This window comes from Tupaia chinensis, unplaced genomic scaffold (assembly GCF_000334495.1).
Source record: "Tupaia chinensis unplaced genomic scaffold, TupChi_1.0 Scaffold144262_1, whole genome shotgun sequence".
In the NCBI taxonomy this organism is placed as follows: Eukaryota; Metazoa; Chordata; class Mammalia; order Scandentia; family Tupaiidae; genus Tupaia; species Tupaia belangeri.
The window spans coordinates 3,031,938-3,052,157 of NW_006204120.1; the positions used below are offsets into that span (position 1 = coordinate 3,031,938).

The window sequence follows — 20,220 nt, forward strand, 5'->3', positions numbered from 1 at the left end:
AAAAAAAAACCCCCCAAAAAAAAAAAAAAAAAAAAGAACTCTAGGTTAAACATCATGTCCTTGCAGAATGTTGAAGGTGATGACCTTTTGTCTTCTGATTCCAGTATGGTCATGGAAAAGCCAGGTAACATTTTCGTTTCTTATCCTTTATTCATGGCCTGATACCTGTCTCCTGTTCTGTCTCGGAATCTCTTTGAGTTTTCTCTTGATCTGTACTTTCTTATATTTATTGTGCTGAGTAACTTGAGCATATTAATTTAAATATGTAAAGATTTTTCTTAAATTTCACTTAGGTCTCTATTTTTCACATTGACGGTCTTAATCAAATACTTAGTAGTCCCTATTTGTGTGCTCACGTCAAAGAACTAGTCGTAAAAAATCTTATCAACTTCCTCTGCACTAATATAAGTGCCCAGATTTACTCTTTTACTTTAAGCCAATGAGCAACTGCTCCTTCCTACAAAGAAAAGCCAGAAAAATACATAAAACAATCGTTTCAGACATTCGGCATCAGGTAGCACTGGCTAATGATCCATAAGGACAGGAAAACATACAAGGTAATTGTTACAAATGTTCTGACTTACTGGGCTGTATTAGCCTGCTGTGATGTTAATAACAACCTCAGTCTCTGTAATTTATGAGGAGTAGAGATTTACATAGATCATGGTTTTGGAGGTCCAAGCTCAAGAGGGTTAGGGTCTTTTATTTATTTTTCTTTTTTGGTATAGGGCGCATGTGCTCGCCAGAAAGACAGAGAGACAGAAAGCGAGAAATCACCCCCCCGGGGGATGGTCACACCGCAATCCCTTCTCCTCCATTCTCCTCTCGGGATCTTGGGCACGCACACACACGCGCCCGGTGTGAGTTTAAGCCACCAGGTCGGGGACTTGAACTGTGGTCGGCTCCATGAGAGTCCAGCCACATAGCCGTTATGCTAATTGCTGGTCCCAAGTGGGGGTTAGGGTCTTTTTGTTGGTGGTTTCCAAGGTATTGCAGGGCATCACATGGTGAGGTAAACCCAAGCAAGAATGAGAGTATCTGTGTCTATGTATCTCCTTATAAAACTAGCAGGAGTGGACTAGCCCTGCAGCTTAGTGGTTAGGGGAGCAAGATCTCACATGGCCAACCACAGTTTACATTCCAGCCCCAGTGGCTTGAAAAGCATGCCAGGCACATAAGCATGTATGCCCAAAGTTGTGACAGAATGGAGAAATAGAGGAGGAAAAGGAATTATGGCATGACCATGCCCCATTGTGGGGTGCTTTTTCCCTCTGTCTCTCTCTGGCAAGTGCACATGCTATAACTATTAAATTTATTTAAAAGTGGGTTTAGCAGATGGAATAATGGCTATGTTGCTGGACTCCCACATAGTGGACTGTGGTTCTAGTCCTGGACCTGGTGGCTTAAAACTCACACTGACCATGTGTGCATACATGCCCAAAAACCCAAGAAGGGGATAAAGGAGAAGAGATTGCAGCATGGCCATCCCTCCTGGGAGTGATTTCTTGCTTTCTATCCTCTCTGTTTCTCTCTCTCTCTTTCTCTCTCTCTCTCTCTCTCTGGTGAGTGCACATGCCCTATAGCAAAAATCTCTCAAAAAAGAAAAAAGAAAGCTAACAGGAGTCAATTATGTGAGTGCCACCCCTGATGACCTCATATAATCCCAATCCCCTATAAAAGGCCCTATCTTTCAACACCATGATCAGATAAATTCTCTACCCTCTCAATATCATTACAATGACCCACCAGATCTCAATACATGGATTTTGAAGAACACATTCAAACCATACTATGGTTTTAGGAAGATTGCAGAATATAGGATTAATATTTTGCAGTAATTGACAAGGTGTTTCTAAAATTCATATGGAAATGCAAAGAACCTGAATAACCAAAATAATTATGTAAAAGACTAACAAAATTGGAGGACTTACGCTGATGTCAAGCCTTACATAAACTATGGTAATCAAGATAGTGAGGAAGGGATAGGAACCAGCAGTTAGCGTAATGGCTATGTCGCTGGACCCCACGTAGTCAACCGCGGTTCGCGTCCCGGACCCGGTGGCTTAAAACTCACGCCGGGCACGTGTGCGCGCATGCCCAAGATCCCGAGAGGGGAATGGAGGAGAAGGGATTGCAGCGTGACCATCCCTCCTGGGGTGTGATTTCTCGCTTTCTGTCTCTATGTCTCTCTGTCTGTCTGGCGAGTGTACGCTCCCTATAGTGAAAACCTCTCCAAAAAAAATAATAATAATAAGATAGTGAGGAAGGGCAGCAGCCGTGATAACCGTAGTAGTAACAGCTCTGGGAGCAGCAACAGTGACTCTTAAGGATGGCGGCTGCTGCAGCAGGACCTGCACCAGCCCAGAGGTTTTTCCAGAGCTTCTCAGAGGCTCTGATGGTTGCAGACCCCCGGGTGATGGTAGAGGAGCTGATTAAGGCTTTGGAGCAGAAGCCAGATGATGCGCAGTATTGTTGTCAAAGAGCTTATTGTCACGCTCTCCTAGGGAATGACTGTGATGCTATTGCTGATGCAAAGAAGTCTCTTGAACTCAATCCAAATAATCCCACTGCTACGCTAAGAAAAGGGATATGTGAATACCATGAAAAAAAAAAACTGTGCTGCTGCTCTAGAAACTTTTAAAGAAGGACAGAAATTAGATAGTGTAGATGCTGATTTTGTTGTCTGGATTAAGAGGTGTCAAGATGCTCAGAAAGGATCAGAACCTGAGGTGAATCATTCTGCATCCCATCAGACTCAGCAGTCAAAAATCAAGGATGACTGGTATCAGACAGAATCCCAAGTAATTATTACACTTATGTTCAAGAATGTTCAGAAGAGTGCAGTAAATGTGGAATGTTCAGAAAAAGAGTTGTCTGCTTTGGTCGAATTTCCTTCTGGAGAGGATTACAATTTGAAATCAGGACTTCTTTACCCTGTAATACCAGAACAGAGCATATTTAAAGTGCTTTCAACAAAGATTTAAGTTTAAAAAAAAAAACAGAGGAAAAACTAGAAGGGCAAGGAGATGTGCCTAAGCACAACAGTTCATCGCGGATGTAAAGAACCTGTATCCATCGTCATCTCACTGTACAAGAAACTAGGATAAATTGGTAGGCAAGATCAAAGAAGAAGAGGGTGAGAAGTTGGAGGGAGATGCAGCTTTAAACAAATTATTGCAGAAGATCTCTTCAGACGATTCTGACGAAGTGAAACATGCCATGAACAAACCATTTATGGAGACTGGTAGTACAGTTGTTGAGTACCAATTGTCTGATGTAGGTAAAAGGAAAGTTGAAATCAATCTTCCTGACGATATGGAATGGAAAAAATAGTGAATAAATTAATTTGCTATGAAAAAGATAGTGAGGTAGACGAAAGCTAAACATACAGATCAATGGGACAGAACAAAGATAAGGTCAATTAGGACAATTATGGTCAACTGATCTGACAAATGTGCCAAGACCATTCCAGGGGGGGAATAGATAATCTCTTCAATTAATGATGCTTTTTAAAACAATGGGATTGTCATATGCAACAAAACAAGGTAAAACAACAGGAAATAATGAACATTTATCTAACATCATAAATGAAAATTCACTGGAAATTAACCATATACTTAATGTAAGAGTGAAAACTATAAAGCTTTTCAGAGGAAACAAGAGAAAAATCATAGCAAGCCTATGTAGGCAACTATTTCATAGGTAAGGGACAAAGCATAAATTGTAAGATAAAATTTTGATAAATTGGTCTTTATTGAAAGTAAAGATTTTTGCTTTTAAAATACACAGCTAAAGGAACCAGCAGTTAGCGTAATGGCTATGTTGCTGGACTCCCACGTAGTCGACCGCGGTTCGCGTCCTGGACCCAGTGGCTTAGAACTCACGCCGGGCGTGTGTGTGTGCGTGCCCAAGATCCCAAGAGGAGAATGGAGGAGAAGGGATTGTGGCGTGGCCATCCCCCCTGGGGGGTGATTTCTCGCTTTCTGTTTCTATGTCTCTCTCTGTCTGTCTGGCGAGCGCACGCGCCCTATAGCGAAAACCTCTCAAAAAAAAAAAAATACACAGCTAAGAATTCAACAATAAAGGGGGACAGCAGGTGGTGTGGTGGTTAAAGCACTAGACTCCCTCATAGGCTAATGTGGTTCCAGTCCCAGACCTGGAGCCTTGAAAATCATACCAGACACATGTGCATGCCCAAAATTTCAAGAGGAAAATGGAGAAGGAACTGTGGCATAGCCATCCCCCCGAAAGGTGATTTCTCACTTTCCTTCTCACTATCTCTGGCAAGTGCACAGGCCCTATGGCAAAAGCTTTAAAAAAAAAAAAAAGAAGAAGAAGAAGAAAATAAAAATCAAGCTGCAGACTGAGAGGTAATATTCACAGAATATGAATCTGATAAAGAATTTGTGTCTGGGGACCAACAGATGGTGTAATGGTTACGTTGCTGGACTCCCACATAGTCGACCACAGTTCATGTCCTGGACCTGGTGGCTTACAACTCACACTGAGCACGTGTGCATGCATGCTCAAAATCCCAAGGGGAGAATGGAGGAGAAGGGATTGCAGCATGGCCATCTCCTACGGGGTGGTAATTTCTTGCCTTCATTCCGTGTCTCTCCCTGTCTCTATGGTGAGTGCACATGCCCCATAGCAAAAATCTCTTTAAATCAAAACAAAACAACAATTAAAAATAAAGAATTTGTGTCTAGAATATATTAAGAACCCTTGCAACTCAATAATACAAGATAAACAACCCTCTCCAAAGCAGGCAAAATATTTGAATAAGCACTTTTAAAAAGAGGATATATGGATAGCAAATAAGTATGCAAAAGATGTTCAATATCATTAGTCATTGGGAAAATGCAAATTAGAACCACAATGAAACATACACTCGCTGGAATAGCTTAAAGTATAAAAACTGATCATACCAACTTTTCCAAGGATGCAGAGCAATTGGAACTATTACACAATGTTGGTAGAAATATAGAAAGAAACAACCACTTTGAAAAAGGTTTCTTTAAAAGTTATATGTATACCAGGGCCAGCAGGTGGCATGGTGGTTAAAATGCTGGATTCCCACATGGTCAACCATGGTTCGAGTTCTGGACCCGGCAGCTTGAAAATCACACTGGATATGTGTGTGTGCATACCCCAAATCCCAAGAGAATAGAGGAGAAGGGATTGTAGTATGACCATCTTCCCTGGGAGGGAAGGGGTGATTTATCACTTTCACTCTCTCTGTTTCTCTGGCAAATACACACATCATATGGCAAAAATCTTTTTAAAAAGTTATACATGGGACCAGCAGTTAGTAATGGCCATGTCACTGGATTCCCATGGTGTCAACCGCGGTTTGAGCCCTGGACCCGGTGACTTAAACTCAGACTGGACGCATGTGCATGTGTGCCCAAGATCCCAAGAGGACAATGGAGGAGAAGGGATTGTGGCGTGGCCATCCCCCCGGCTGATGATTTCTTGCTTTCTGTCTCTCTGTGTCTCTCTGCCTTTCTGGCGAGCGCACGCGCCCTATAGCAAAAAACTCTCCAAAAAAAAAAAAAAAAGTTATACATATATCTAGCTTATGACCCAACCATTCCAACCTTAGGTATTTATCCAAGAGAAGTGAATGCATATATACACATAAAGACTTTTTCACATCAGGACTCGCAGGTGGCATGGTGGTTGAAGGTGCTAGACTCCCGTATGGGCAACCACAGTTCGAGCCCCGGATGTGGCAGCTTGCTTTCTCATTTTCCCTCTCTCTCTCGCATACACGCTTTACACACTTTGTCCCTCTCTTGTCAAATTAAAAATAAGTAAATAAAGTTAAATACTCCTTTTAGGGAAAAAAAGACTTTTACACAAATGTTAGTTGCATTTTATTTCCAATATCTCAAATGTCCATTAATTTGTGAATTAATGAACAATCTGTGATATATTCATATAATGGAACACTACTCGGCAATATAAAAGAAAAATTTATTGATATATGCAAAAACATAGATGAATCTCAAAATAATTAGAGTGTTTAAAAGACTTAAGACAGGCATTAGCAGGTGGCATAGTGGTTAAGGCACTAGACACCCACGTGATTAACTACAATTCGAATCTCAGACCTGGCAGCTTGAAACTCATGCCAGGCGCGTGTAGATGCATGCACAAAATCCCAAGAGGAGACTGGAGAAGAAGGGATTTCAGCGTGGCTATCCCCCCTGGCGGGGGGGAATTAATCACTTTCTATCTCTCTGTATTTGTCTTGCCAGTGAGGATGTGAGTCCAATACCAAAATCTCTTGGGGGAAAAAAAAAAGAGTGTAAGACAAAAGAGGACATACCTTGTGACTCCATTTATATAAATTCCAGAAAATACAATCAATCCGTAGGAATGGAATGCAGACCAAGTTTGCTTAGAGGAGGAAGAAATGGATCAAAAAGGAGCAAGAAAGGGGCCAGATGATGGCACGGCAGGAGATCATGGTGCTCTGTGAAGCAATCCCATATGGGAAGGTTCCAGATTCAAGGCAGGAGACCTTTCTGAGTACTCCCGGCACACACTTGTCCATGATCCAGTGCTGGCAGAAGGTGAGGGGGGAATTGTGGTGTTAAGACCCTGTTGGTTCACTCTCTCTCTCTTACTCATGGAATAAGTAAACAAATAAACTTTTAAAATACATATGTAAATAAAATAAAAAAGAAATTTTAAAAAAGAAAAGGAACAAGAAGTATTTGAAGGTAATCAAATGTTTATTTTTTGAGAATTTTTTTGCCGTAGGGCGTGTGCGCTCGCCAGAAAGACAAAGAGACAGAAAGGGAGAAGTCCCCTCCCCAGGGGGGTGGCCACACCACAATCCCTTCTCTTCCATTCTCTTCTCGGGATCTTGGGCACGCACGCATACATGCCCGGCGTGAGTTCTAAGCCACCGGGTCCAGGACACGAACCGCGGTCGACTACAGGGGAGTCCAGTGACATAGCCATTACGCTAACTGCTGGTTCCCAGTGTGTGCATCTTGATTCAAAGTCTCCTTGTTGAACTATCTCTAGGTTTCACGTCCTGGAGGAAAATACTCCCTGTTCCTTGTACTTTGTCTAATCTCTGATTTATTAACATGTTAGTAATGTTCCTTTAGCTTCCTCTTCTCATAAGCAGCCTGAACCCCAGAAAGTCACGCAAATCAAGAAGTTCAAATCTTCATGTTCACTTTAAGAACACTTGTGAAACTTCCCAGGCCATCAAGGGTATGCATAGCTGAAAAGCCACCAAGTATCTGAAGGATGTCACTTTACAGAAGCAGTGTGTGCCATTCCGTCATTACAATGGTGGAGTTGGTAGATGTGTCCAGGCTAAGCAGTGGGGCTGGACACAAGGTCGGCGGCCCAAAAAGAGTGCTGAATTTTTGCTGCACATGCTTAAAAATGCAGAAACTAATGCTGAACTTAAGGGGTTAAGGGTAGATTCTCTGGTCATGGAGCACTTTCAGGTGAACAAGGCACCCAAGATGCACCGTCGCATGTACAAAGCTCATGGGAGGATTAACCCATACGTGAGCTCCTCCTGCCACACCGAGATGATCCTGATCAAAAAGGAGCAAATTGCTCCTAAACTGGAAGAGGAAGTTGCACAGAAGAAAAAGATATCCCAGAAGAAACTGAAGAAACAAAACCTTATGGCACGGGATTAAAGTCAGCATAAAATAAATGTAGACCAAAGTAAAAAAAAAAAAAAAAGTTAAATACAAACTACTTATACAGCTAATAAATCAAAGTCATAATTTTACAAATGAGTTTTCTCGAAGCATTCAAACACTAATTGCAAATCTAGTCATTTAAATTCTTTGCAAGTCTAATGCCTAAGAGTACTTTAAAGGCAGTAATTACTTCAAAAGTAAGTAAAATATTTATATATTGTAATAATTACAAAATTGATCAGACCACTCATAATAAGCAGATGATAAAGTATTAATATTATGGGTTTAAACATATGTTTCATTATATCTACATTTATTCATCAGTTTCTTTATCCTTCTCTATACCTACGGCTTATTTCTTATTTTTATTTCTTACTAGGGGTATGATTTTAATTATTTGACCCAGAAAAGCAATGTTTATTTTCAGACAGGTTAAGATTGAGGATTCAGGTTGATGACTGACGTTTCTGTGCCAAGGACAAGATGCCTGGGAGGCTCTAGCAAGGTAATTCTCTCAAATCAGTTAGGTCCCTGGGGAACCAGCAGTTAGCATAATGGCTATGTCGCTGGACTCCCACGTAGTCGACTGCGGTTCGTGTCCCGGACCCAGTGGCTTAAAACTCACGCCGGGCGCGTGTGGGTGCGTGCCCAAGATCCTGAGAGGAGAATGGAGGAGAAGGGATTGCGGCGTGACCATCCCCCCTGGGGGGTGATTTCTCGCTTTCTGTCTCTATGTCTCTCTCTGTCTGTCTGGCGAGCGCACGCGCCCTACAGTGAAAATCTCTCCAAAAGAAAAAAAAAATCAGTTAGGTCCCTTATTATAGGCCATTATACAAGGACTATTACAATGTCTGACCCTGACCAGACTGAAAGGGTTTGATTTCTTCAATAGTAGTTTTGTTTTGTTTTTCTCAGAGTTCTTGTCTTCTCTAGAGCACCATCGCTATAGTCTATTATGCAAATGCTTGTTACAAAACAGGATCTGATCTGGTTTGCTAAAATGTTAAGCCTTTGGTCAAGTTATTTCACTAGAAACAGCACTCACTAGTTCCTTTTTCATTAACCTTTAGGACTTAGAAAAGGAGCAGAGACAGGCAGTGAGTATCAGGAGGTCTGTTCTCTGGAGATGTCTCCTTTTTTCTAGGAAGAGACCCTTCAGGTTCTTGCCTGGATGGTATACATGGCTGCTGGCATCCTGGGAGCTAGGCCATCTCCGTGGGGTGCCACTGTGCCACATGCAAAATCCTCCTTTCCGTCTGGATTTTTAGTCCTACCTTCTGCAAACCCTGATATCCCCTGATCCAGAGCCTTTGTCCTTTTGCTTAAGAAAAAAAGATGGGGGAACGGGGCGGGGGTGTGAGAGACGTACTGTATCAAGGGCCCCTTCTTCCTTGCTCACACGACATCAATTGCCTTTGAGATAGCCAGGCACCTCACCTCCCTTGTAGCCATGAGAATACACAACCACTTTCACTCAAATATAAGCACATAGTCTACTAGAGAGACTTCAAAATGTGCTTGATTTCACAGTCAAAAGAGACAGACTGCCATGAAGCTTCCCTTTTACCTGTTCTTGAATGCAGATATGATATCTGGAGCTGGAGTGACCAACTTGTGACCATGAGTCGACCAAAAGTCAACAAGCTAAGGACGGCTGAGTGGAAAGACAGAAACTGGCTTGGGTGAGTAGCTGAATCAATGCCTACAGCCACTTTCCTTGGGCCTCTGGTGACATGAGAAAAATAAGTCCTAATCCACTGAAGTTTCTGCTTGTTATATATTCCATGACTTGCAGCTAAGCACACCTAGGCTATACCTTTCTCCTCCCTATTAAGTCAGTTTCCACTCTTCTGAGCATTTTCTGACTTCCAAAATGGTACTGAATTCTTTTATCTTCTATTGACTGTTCAAATATTTTATTTGTTCTTTTTTTCGTTTTTGTTTTGTTTTGTTTTGTTTTTACATGTGGAATTCTTTTAATAGGAATTTGGAAAAGAGGAAATAAATATGCCATCAATGTACCATGTTTAACTGGAAGTCATTCAATAACCTCCTTGCTCCTAGTTCTCCCCACTTGGTTCACATTTTAGTATGAGAACTATTTTTTTTTAAATTATTTTATCTGTTTAATTTTATTTATTATTATTTTTTTATTTGACTGGGGGGGAGGGGAAGCAAAAAAGCAAGTCACCAGGTATAGGACTCTAACTGCAGTCAGCCACGCGGGACTCTAGCACCTTAACCACCACACTATCTGCTGGCCCTTGCATGAGAAATATTTCTAAAGCGCAAATTGTATCACAGTACTTGTCCACTCAAATCCATTTGTTTTTGTTGTCAGTGAATTGCCCCCAAGACTGGAAAGTACGAGTTAAAGTCCACATGGAATGAATGTGATCGAACACTTGTTCTGCACCACCATACAGTGCTTTGAGAGGACTGAGTTCATCAGGTCACGCTTCTCACCTGGTGAAAAAAATCCCAAGTGGAAAAAACCACAATGACTCATAGACGTGTGTATCTCTGGATGTCTTGCAGAGAAAAAGGTAATTAAGAACCTCTGTTTAAAAGGATTTATGCAAAAAGAGAGGGGATTAGAGCCAAATAGTGGTAAACAATACCAGTGAAATGTGAAGTCACTAATGAGCTTGTGGGGTTTTTTTGGGTTTTTTTTGGAGAGGTTTTTGCTATAGGGCACGTGCACTCACCAGAGAGACAGAGACATAGAGACAGAAAGCGAGAAATCAACCCTCAGAGGGGATGGCCACGCTGCAATCCCTTCTTCTCTATTCTCCTCTCGGGATCTTGGGCACGCACACACACGCGCCCCACATGAGTTTTAAGCCACCGGGGCCGGGACACGAACCGCGGTCGACTACATGGGAGTCCAGTGACATAGCCATTATACTAATTGCTAGTCTCATGAACTTGTGTTTTTTTTTTTGCTTGTTTGTTTGTTTTTATTTGTTTGTTTGTTTAGATTTTTTTTGACTATAGGGCATGTGCACTCACTGGAGAGACAGAGACAGAAAGACAGAAAGAGAGAAATACCCTCCTGTGGGGAATGGCCACACCACAATCGCTTCTCCTCCATTCTCTTAGGACTTATGCACACATGCCTGGTGCGAATTTTAAGCCGCCAGATCCAGGACTTAAACCGTGGTTAACTACATGGGAGTCCAGCAACAAGTACATTATGCCATCTGCTGGTCTCGGTGAGCTTGTTTTTAGGTCCGACATAAAATGGCCCGAGTGAGGTTTCGTTTTAGGGAGGACTAAGAAGCAGTAATATTGCTTGTGATTTCCACTGAGATGAACTGTCCACAGAGCCTCCACCAGATGAGCCTCTTCAAGGATTACTCAATGTGGGCAAAGGTTCTGTTCCTTCCCGGGCAGAGCACATCCAATAACTGACTGATGGGGGCTATCTTTGTCAGGACGCTATAATCTACCATAGATGGGGTGTCTTAAACCACAGACATTTCTTTTCTCACAGTTCTGGAGGCTGAAGTGCATGGTCAGGGTGGCAGCGTAGTTGAGGTCTTGGTGTGGGTCCTCTTCCGTTACTTGTAGATGCCCCACCTTCTCAGTGTGTCCTCATGTGGTGGAAAATAAGAAAGCTCTAGTCTCTTTCTCTTCTCATAAGGACACTATTTCCATTGTGAGCACCCTATTCTCATGACCTCGTCTAAGTCTCATTTCCTCCCGAATAACGTGACAATAGGGGTCAGGACTCCAACACATAAATTTCGGAGAGACACAGACATTCAGAGGGGAAAGAAAGAAGTTTGTCCTATTCAAAACCACCCCAAATAGCCATTCTATCTTCAGAGCTCATCTCGGGTTGGCTGAGGCTGTTGTTAGGACTACATCCATTCATAATTCAACTTTTCCTCCACTTATCCTGCTTTCTTCTTCTTTCTAGGAGTACTGATCCTGTGGGTTCCTTAAAAACCATGCTGGTGGCTAAAGTCCTTCAAGTCTGTGCCCCTGGAAAACCATACCTGGCTTTGCAATTTACTTTGGACAGTATGTTCTCATCTTTTTTAATCCTCACAAACAACATCATGAGGAATTACTGTTCTTCCACTTTGAGGATAAAAACACTGAGGATCAAAGAGGATACTTGTGCAGGGTCATACAGCTTGTTAGAAATGAGGCTGGAATTAATGTTGGTCTCCTGACTCTGACCTTTAGGGAGTAGGCAGCTTTAAAAAACCAAAACAAAGCAACAAATAACAAAACAGGCCTGTGCCACATGCTGGGGCAGAGAATTTGGTCTCCAGAGCCTGAGCTCTCAGGCTTCTTTAGCTTTAACAAAGCTGCATTGTCCTTTCTGAAAGTGCATTCATTGAGATGCGATGTGTGCACGAGTTACCTCCAAGGCCAGAGACACTCAAAACATTAAAGGGACCAGCGGAATCTTAAAATGTAGGCTTCCCTAATGAGTTTTCAAGTTTCCTCTCTGGGAAAGTAACAGGCAAAGCTGCTGTAATTCTTCCCAAGCAAAAGGGCACCTAGGACACCGAGATGCCAATAGTCTCCTTAGCAACCATCCCAAATCCAGTTGCTAGAAAATGAAACCCTGATCTCTATTCATGCAGCAGATCACATGGGGTCAGGTGTTGTTTATCTCTCTTTCTCTCTTGCAGAAACCACCAGTCACTGGGATTTAATTGCATCCTTAAGATGGGAGGGAAAAAAAAAAGAAGTAAAGCAGAGAAACCAGAGCAATTACTAATGAGCATGTAGTGAACATAAAACACTCAGCCAGCTTCTTAGAAGCATGTACTTTTGTAAACGTGTGCTTCAGAAGCCATTGCTCACACACGCGTGTGTGTGCACACACACACACACACACACAAGCTTTTGAGCTTCAGGCACTGCCTGTTTGTTATGATTTGAAACTCACAGACTGAGCTCATTATTGAATGTCTGGTTCAAGAGAATTTTGCGGTCACACAGACATTTGGTCTTTATGTGTTTGCTTTGCCCAGTATTTCTTTTTTGCTTTAGTAGAGTTTTTAATATAGGGTGCATGTGCTTGCCAGAGAGAGAGACAGAAAGCATAAACCTCCAGGAACTAGGATTTAATTGCATCCTTAAGATGGGAGGGAAAAAAAAAAAAGAAGTAAAGCAGAGAAACCAGAGCAATTACTAATGAGCATGTAGTGAACATAAAACACTCAGCCAGCTTCTTAGAAGCATGTACTTTTGTAAACGTGTGCTTCAGAAGCCATTGCTCACACACGCGTGTGTGTGCACACACACACACACACAAGCTTTTGAGCTTCAGGCACTGCCTGTTTGTTATGATTTGAAACTCACAGACTGAGCTCATTATTGAATGTCTGGTTCAAGAGAATTTTGCGGTCACACAGACATTTGGTCTTTATGTGTTTGCTTTGCCCAGTATTTCTTTTTTGCTTTAGTAGAGTTTTTAATATAGGGTGCATGTGCTTGCCAGAGAGAGAGACAGAAAGTAAGAAATCACCCCCCACCCCAGGGGCATTGGCCATACCGCAATCTCTTCTCATCTGTTCGCTCAGAATTTTGGGCACACATGCACATGTACCTGGTGTGAGTTTCAAGCTGCCGAGTCTGGGACTCAAACTGTGGTTGGCCATGTGGGGGTTCAGTGCCTTAACCACTATACCACCTGCTGGCCCCCAGCACTGTGATTTTTTTTTTTAAACAATCTTGCCTCCTAAAAGACCATAATACTGAGCAATCTCAGAGCCCAACTGGAACTAAAGGATATAAATCAACGTGATGCCTTTTCATTAGAGCAGCCTTGCTGAAGGAGTAGGTGGTGACTGGTCATATAACCAACTGCTGAGTCTTTGACAGATGGGGGCTCAATGGTATTTTCTGAACACGATCATTTATTAATTTAACGAATATTTATTGATATGTTTTTTGATATTAGTATGTGTCAGGCGCTCATTAAGACATAAAAGTACCAATACACAGTGGTTATCAACATTTCTCTGCTGACGATCATCCAAATTGTGTTGTTTAAACATACTGATGGAAATTTACAGGACTGAAGATGTTACTACACTCTGTTTCTCCTACGGACAAAGAAGAGGAATACTATTTTCAAGGGTCAATAAAGGAGCAATTTTGTAAAATCAACAAAGTATCTTGTCTTGCAAATCAAGTTTTCCTTCTTTGAAAAAGAGTTGCTTTGGAAATTTAACCTCTGAGGGAAGGAAATGAGATTTTAAAGCAATGGCTTTAGCTTTTCCTATTTTATTTATTTTGGGGGGGAGAGATTTTTGCTATAGGGTACATTTGCTTGCCAGAGAGATAGAAAGAGACAGAAAGTGAGAAATCACCTCCAGGAAAGAGGGTCACACCGCAATCCCCTCTTCTCCATTCTTCTTTCAGGATTTTGGGCACACACGCACACACACATGCTCAGTGTGAGGTTTAAGCCACTGGGTCCAGGACTCGAACTGCAGTCGACTTGTCGGGAGTCCTGTGACGTTATGCCATCGCAACTTTTCCCCAGCTTTTCCTTTACTGGACCAAAAGCAGGCAGCCTGAGGTTGTCGGTGCCTTTGACAGGAACACGGTTAGTCAGGATTGTGTTGTACTTGCCTCTTTCTCCTTGTTTTTCCTTCTTTTTATCCCTCTTTATCTTCCTCTCCATTTTCTTTTTTCCTGCCTAAGGGACTGTGAATGGAACTTAAAAGATAAAAGTGTTTCTAGCCCTATAGCTGGTGGCAAATATCAGCAAGGCTTGGCTTTATAATTATAGATGTCACTTTTCCTAGCATGTCCCATGGGTTATTGCTAGAGATATAACTCAAAAAACATAACAGTAGATTCTGACATGCTGTCAGAACCTCACTGTTTCTAAAATACTGTGAAATTTCCCAGTGATTTGTGGAGCAATTGTGAGTCAAGCCAAAGAACCTCAGAATCCTTATAATGGGGATTTGTAGCAAGCTGTCAGCCGTCGCAGTGGGTGTTTAATATACATGCACATTCTCTTACTCCAGTTTTTAAAGAAGGTTTCTGATCTCCAGGGATTTTTTCCCCTGCTCACTTTCTCTGGCACTTGCCTTTCATTGCAAAGTTGCTTGATACTGTATCTACTCTCGTGAGACGGTGGGAGAAAGGCCAGAGAAAAATGAAATTCTATCTGTCAATAAATCGAATTAATGAAATCTAAAACTTTAGAGCTGGAAGGAAACTGGAAAGCTGATTTGTCCTATTGATTGCTCTACTTCCGTTGCAATGAATATTTCATCAATAATTATCGAATGAATGAATATGTAAATTAATATACATCCCTCTCTCCACCTTTACAGCTGGGAAAACTAAAATCAGGAGAATAAATGATGCATCTACAATTTTGCAGTAAATGGGGGAAGCTAGAATTCTAAACTGAGCTTCTCCAACGTTCATATGCACAGGAATCACCTGGGGATGTTGTTAAGATGCAGATCTGGGGGCTGGCAGTGGTGCTTAAGGCAGTGGGCTTCCACATGGTCCACTGTGGCCCGGTGGTTCAAGTCCCAGACCCAGCAACTTGAAAATCATGCAGAGTGTGTGTGCATGTTTGCCCAAAATCTCAGAAGGAAAATGGAGAAGGGATTGTGGCACAGCCATCCGCCCTCAGGGGTAATTGCTCACTTTCCCTCTTTCTGTCTCTCTCCAGGGAGCACATGTGCCCTGTAGAAACCCTCCCCCCCCCAAAAAAAAAAAAGAATGGGGATTCTGTAAGTCTGAAATAAGGTTCTTAAGTTTTATTTCTTCTTCTTTTTTTAAAGAGGTTTTTGCCTTAGGGCGTGTGCCTGCCAGAGAAAGAGAGGGAGAGACAGAGACAATGAGAGGGAAAATGAGAAATCACTCTTCCCCCAAAAGGGGATGGCTACACCACAGTCCCTTCTCCATTCTTCTCCTGGGATCTTAGCATGCATGGCGTGAATTTCTAGACACCAGGTCTGGGACTTGAAGTGCAGGCAGCCTTGGGGGAGTCTAAGGACAGTTGGTAACCACTACACCACCTGCTGGTCCCTAAGTTTCATTTCTTAACAAAGTTCTGGGATGATGTAATATTGTTGGTCCAGGAACCATACTTTGAATAGCAAGGGGCTAAACATACATCTCAAACCTCTAAAAAATATTTCCATGTAAAAACATGGATTTTCCTATGGTGTTAACTATCTTGTTTTATTCATTAAGATTTAAAAATTGGATTATGTGCTTTCCGCCTGTGGACGCCGCCAAGGAAGGATCGTTGAACTCTCACTTTCCACTGCCGTCATGTCTAAGTCGGAGTCTCCCAAAGAGCCAGAACAGCTGCGGAAACTCTTTATTGGAGTGTTGAGCTTTGAAACAACCGATGAGAGCCTGAGGAGCCATTTTGAGCAATGGGAAATGCTCACAGACTGCGTGGTAATGCGAGATCCAAACACCAAGCGTTGGGAACCAACAGTTGGCGTAATGGCTATGTCACTGGACTCCCATGTAGTCGATCATGGTTCACATCCCAGACCCAGTGGCTTAAAACTCACGCCGGGCGCGTGTGTGTGCGTGTCCAAGATCCCAAGAGGAGAATGGAGGAGAAGGGATTGCGGAGTGACCATCCCCCCTGGAGGGTGATTTCTCGCTTTCTGTCTCTCCCTCAGGGGTAATTGCTCACTTTCCCTCTTTCTGTCTCTCTCCAGGGAGCACATGTGCCCTGTAGAAACCCTCCCCCCCCAAAAAAAAAAAAAAAGAATGGTGATTCTGTAAGTCTGAAATAAGGTTCTTAAGTTTTATTTCTTCTTCTTTTTTTAAAGAGGTTTTTGCCTTAGGGCGTGTGCCTGCCAGAGAAAGAGAGGGAGAGACAGAGACAATGAGAGGGAAAATGAGAAATCACTCTTCCCCCAAAAGGGGATGGCTACACCACAGTCCCTTCTCCATTCTTCTCCTGGGATCTTAGCATGCATGGCGTGAATTTCTAGACACCAGGTCTGGGACTTGAAGTGCAGGCAGCCTTGTGGGAGTCTAAGGACAGTTGGTAACCACTACACCACCTGCTGGTCCCTAAGTTTCATTTCTTAACAAAGTTCTGGGATGATGTAATATTGTTGGTCCAGGAACCATACTTTGAAAAGCAAGGGGCTAAACATACATCTCAAACCTCTAAAAAATATTTCCATGTAAAAACATGGATTTTCCTATGGTGTTAACTATCTTGTTTTATTCATTAAGATTTAAAAATTGGATTATGTGCTTTCCGCCTGTGGACGCCGCCAAGGAAGGATCGTTGAACTCTCACTTTCCACTGCCGTCATGTCTAAGTCGGAGTCTCCCAAAGAGCCAGAACAGCTGCGGAAACTCTTTATTGGAGTGTTGAGCTTTGAAACAACCGATGAGAGCCTGAGGAGCCATTTTGAGCAATGGGAAATGCTCACAGACTGCGTGGTAATGCGAGATCCAAACACCAAGCGTTGGGAACCAACAGTTGGCGTAATGGCTATGTCACTGGACTCCCATGTAGTCGATCATGGTTCACATCCCAGACCCAGTGGCTTAAAACTCACGCCGGGCGCGTGTGTGTGCGTGTCCAAGATCCCAAGAGGAGAATGGAGGAGAAGGGATTGCGGAGTGACCATCCCCCCTGGAGGGTGATTTCTCGCTTTCTGTCTCTATGTCTCTCTCTGTCTGTCTGGCGAGCGCATGCGCCCTATAGCGAAAACAAAAAACCTCTCAAACACCAAGTGCTCCAGGGGCTTTGGGTTTGTCACATATGCCACTGAGGAGAAGGTAAATGCAGCCATGAATGCAAGGCCACACAAGACGGATAGAAGAATTGTGGAACCGAAGAGGATTGTCTCAAGAGTGCCCACTTCACTGTGAAAAAGATATTTGTTGGTGGCATTAAAGAAGACACTGAAGAACATCACCTAAGAGATTATTTTGAACAGTATGGTAAAATAAAAGTGATTGAAATCATGATTGACCGAGGCAGTGGCAAAAAGAGGGGCTTTGCTTTTGTGACCTTTGATGATTATGACTGTAGATAAGATTGTCATTCAGAAATACCATTCTGTGAACGGCCACAACTGTGAAGTAAGGAAAGCCCTGTCCAAACAAGAAATGACTAGTGCTTCCTCCAGCCCTAGAGGTCGAAGGGGTTCTGGTCGACAACTTTGGTCGTGGTGGAAACTTCAGTGGTCATGGTAGCTTTGGTGGAGCCTTGGTGGTGGTGGATACGGTGGAAGTGGGGATGGCTATAATGGATTTGGTAATGATGGAAGCAATTTGGAGGTGGTGGAAGCTACAATGATTTCGGCAACTACGACAATCAGTCTTCAAATTTTGGACCCATGAAGGGTGGCAACTTTGGAGGCAGAAGCTCTGGCCCTTATGGAGGTGGAGGCCAATACTTTGCCAACCACGAAATCAAGGTAACTATGGTGATTCCAGCAGCAGCACTAGCTATGGCAGTGGCAGAAGGTTTTAATTAACAGCCAGGAAACAAAGCTTAGCAGGAGAGGAGAGCCAGAGAAGTGACAGGGAAGCTACAGGTTACAACAGATGTGTGAATTCAACCAAGCACAGTGGTGGCAGGGCCTACCTGCTACAAAGAAGACGTGTTTTAGACAGTACTCATGTGTATGGGCAAAATTACTAGGACAGTATTTATGATTAATTGTATAACAGGTTATTTTAGTTTCTGTTCTGTGGAAAGTGTAAAGCATTCCAACAAAGGGCTTTAATGAAGATTTTTTTTTTTTGGACCCATGCTGTTGATTGCTAAATGTAATAGTCTGATCATGACGCTGAATAAATGGTTTTTTTTTAATTGGATTATGTTTCAGTTGGCCCTTGTTGCACTATGAATATTTGGGGACTGTATACTAAATGAACTTACTTATCTAGTTGCCAGTGTTGTGGGATGGTTTCGGTGATGTCCAGGTTCTCAGTGTTTCCGGGACAGAATTGAATGAAACGCACCAACAGTGAAAGCAAAGGGTAGTTCATTAAGTACAAGCAAAAGCACTCCTTTCCCCCCTCACCCCCCCACCCCACCCCAGAGGTCGGAGTGGCCTGAGCCGAGAGAGAAGGAGTGATTTCAGGGCTCCCATAGTTACTTTTCATGGAATTTGTAATTCCTTAACCTGGGTCAAGATCATTATCTGGGTCTACTGACTGCTTTCATCCCCCATTGGCTGTATCATACGAGGCTTCATCAGGTAAGCAATTCTTCACTGGAAATCATCCCACCTACATTACCGGGGGTGGGGAATTTTCTGTCCTCATTGCTTTTTCTATCTAGCCACGTAGACAGATGCTTCAGGCTTCTTGCCTGCTTCTATTTTGTGGTTTCTTCCTGCCTCAGTAGCAGGTCTGTTTAAAGGAAGCATTCTTGGGACCAGCAGTTGGTGTAATGGTTACATCACTGGACTCCCATGTCATTCACTGTGGTTCAAGTCCCAGACTCAGTTGCTTAAACTCATGCTGGGCACGTTTGTGTGCATGCCCAAGACCCTGAGAGGAGAATGGAGGAGAAGGGATTGCAGCGTGACCATCCCCCCTAAGGGCTGATTTATCGCTTTCTGTCTCTCTGTCTCTCTCTGTCTTTCTGGCGAGCACACACGCCCTATAGGAAAAAACCTCTCCAAAAAAAAAAAGAAAGAAAGAAAGAAAGAAAGAAAGAAGTATTCTTAATCTGCTTCTATTTATGAAATTGTCATTTCTTTCATACACAATATAACTTTGGCTGATTCAGGTCCCTCTGGGAAGATTTTTCAAGTATTTCCTAGGTGCTATTCCACTTGCCTCTTGAGTGCTAACAGGAGATTTTGAAGAAGCATGGAGAGGTGTTTCTCCCAACACCAACACACCCACATATTGACAAAGGGAGCCTGAATTAGTTATCTGTTGCTGCTTATTTTTGCTCTGTGATGGCTGGTCCTCAGCTAGAGGAGTCAAAGACTAGGGAGTTGGGGACCAGCAGATGATGCAGTCACTGGACTCTCACATGGCCGACCACAGTTAAAATCCTGGACTGGGGTGGCTGGAAAATCATGCTGGGCACATGTGCGTGCGTGCCTAGGATCCTGGGAAGAGAATAGAGGAGAAGGGATTGTGGTTTGGCTATCCTCCATGGGGGATGATTTCTCACTTTCTGTCTCACCATGTCTCTTTCTTTCTTCTGCAAGTGCACAGATCCTAAGGCAAAAACTTCTATTAAAAAAAAAAAAAAAAGGAGAGAGTAGGGAGTTGAACTCACATGAAATCTTGACTGGGGCTGGAGGAGATACTTCCAAGATGGCTCGCTCACGTAGCTAATGTCTGAGTGCAAGCTGGTTTCTCTCCATGGGGCCCTTTTATGCATGAACATCTCTCCTCAGGACTTCTCCACAGGTTGCCTGAGTGTCAGCATGGTGTTGGCTTCCCTCAGAGTGAGTAAGCTGACAAGAACAAACACAGACTTTTGCCTTTTTAACTAAGCCTACCCAAAGGGCAGGCCCCTCCGCAATGATCCTCCACCTTCTGGATTTTTTTTTTTTTTTTTTGAGAGATT

General features: G+C 42.9%; 1 long non-coding RNA gene and 2 pseudogenes across 1 annotated transcript in view; all 3 read left to right on the forward strand.

The window, feature by feature from the left end:
* LOC102502243 (uncharacterized) overlaps positions 1-13,805 on the forward strand; it is a 64,572-nt gene extending 50,767 nt beyond the window's left edge. Inside the window, exons 2-6 of the long non-coding RNA XR_337107.1 lie at positions 8,113-8,190; positions 9,269-9,367; positions 10,027-10,231; positions 11,611-11,714; positions 13,730-13,805. This is a non-coding gene — a long non-coding RNA (uncharacterized LOC102502243). The remainder of the gene's footprint in view (positions 1-8,112; positions 8,191-9,268; positions 9,368-10,026; positions 10,232-11,610; positions 11,715-13,729) is intronic.
* On the forward strand, positions 2,330-3,333 carry LOC102501398 (protein SGT1 homolog pseudogene; annotated as a pseudogene).
* Positions 13,806-16,950: 3,145 nt separating the features above from the next.
* LOC106733628 (heterogeneous nuclear ribonucleoprotein A1-like) lies at positions 16,951-18,250 on the forward strand (annotated as a pseudogene).
* Positions 18,251-20,220: the final 1,970 nt, after the last annotated feature.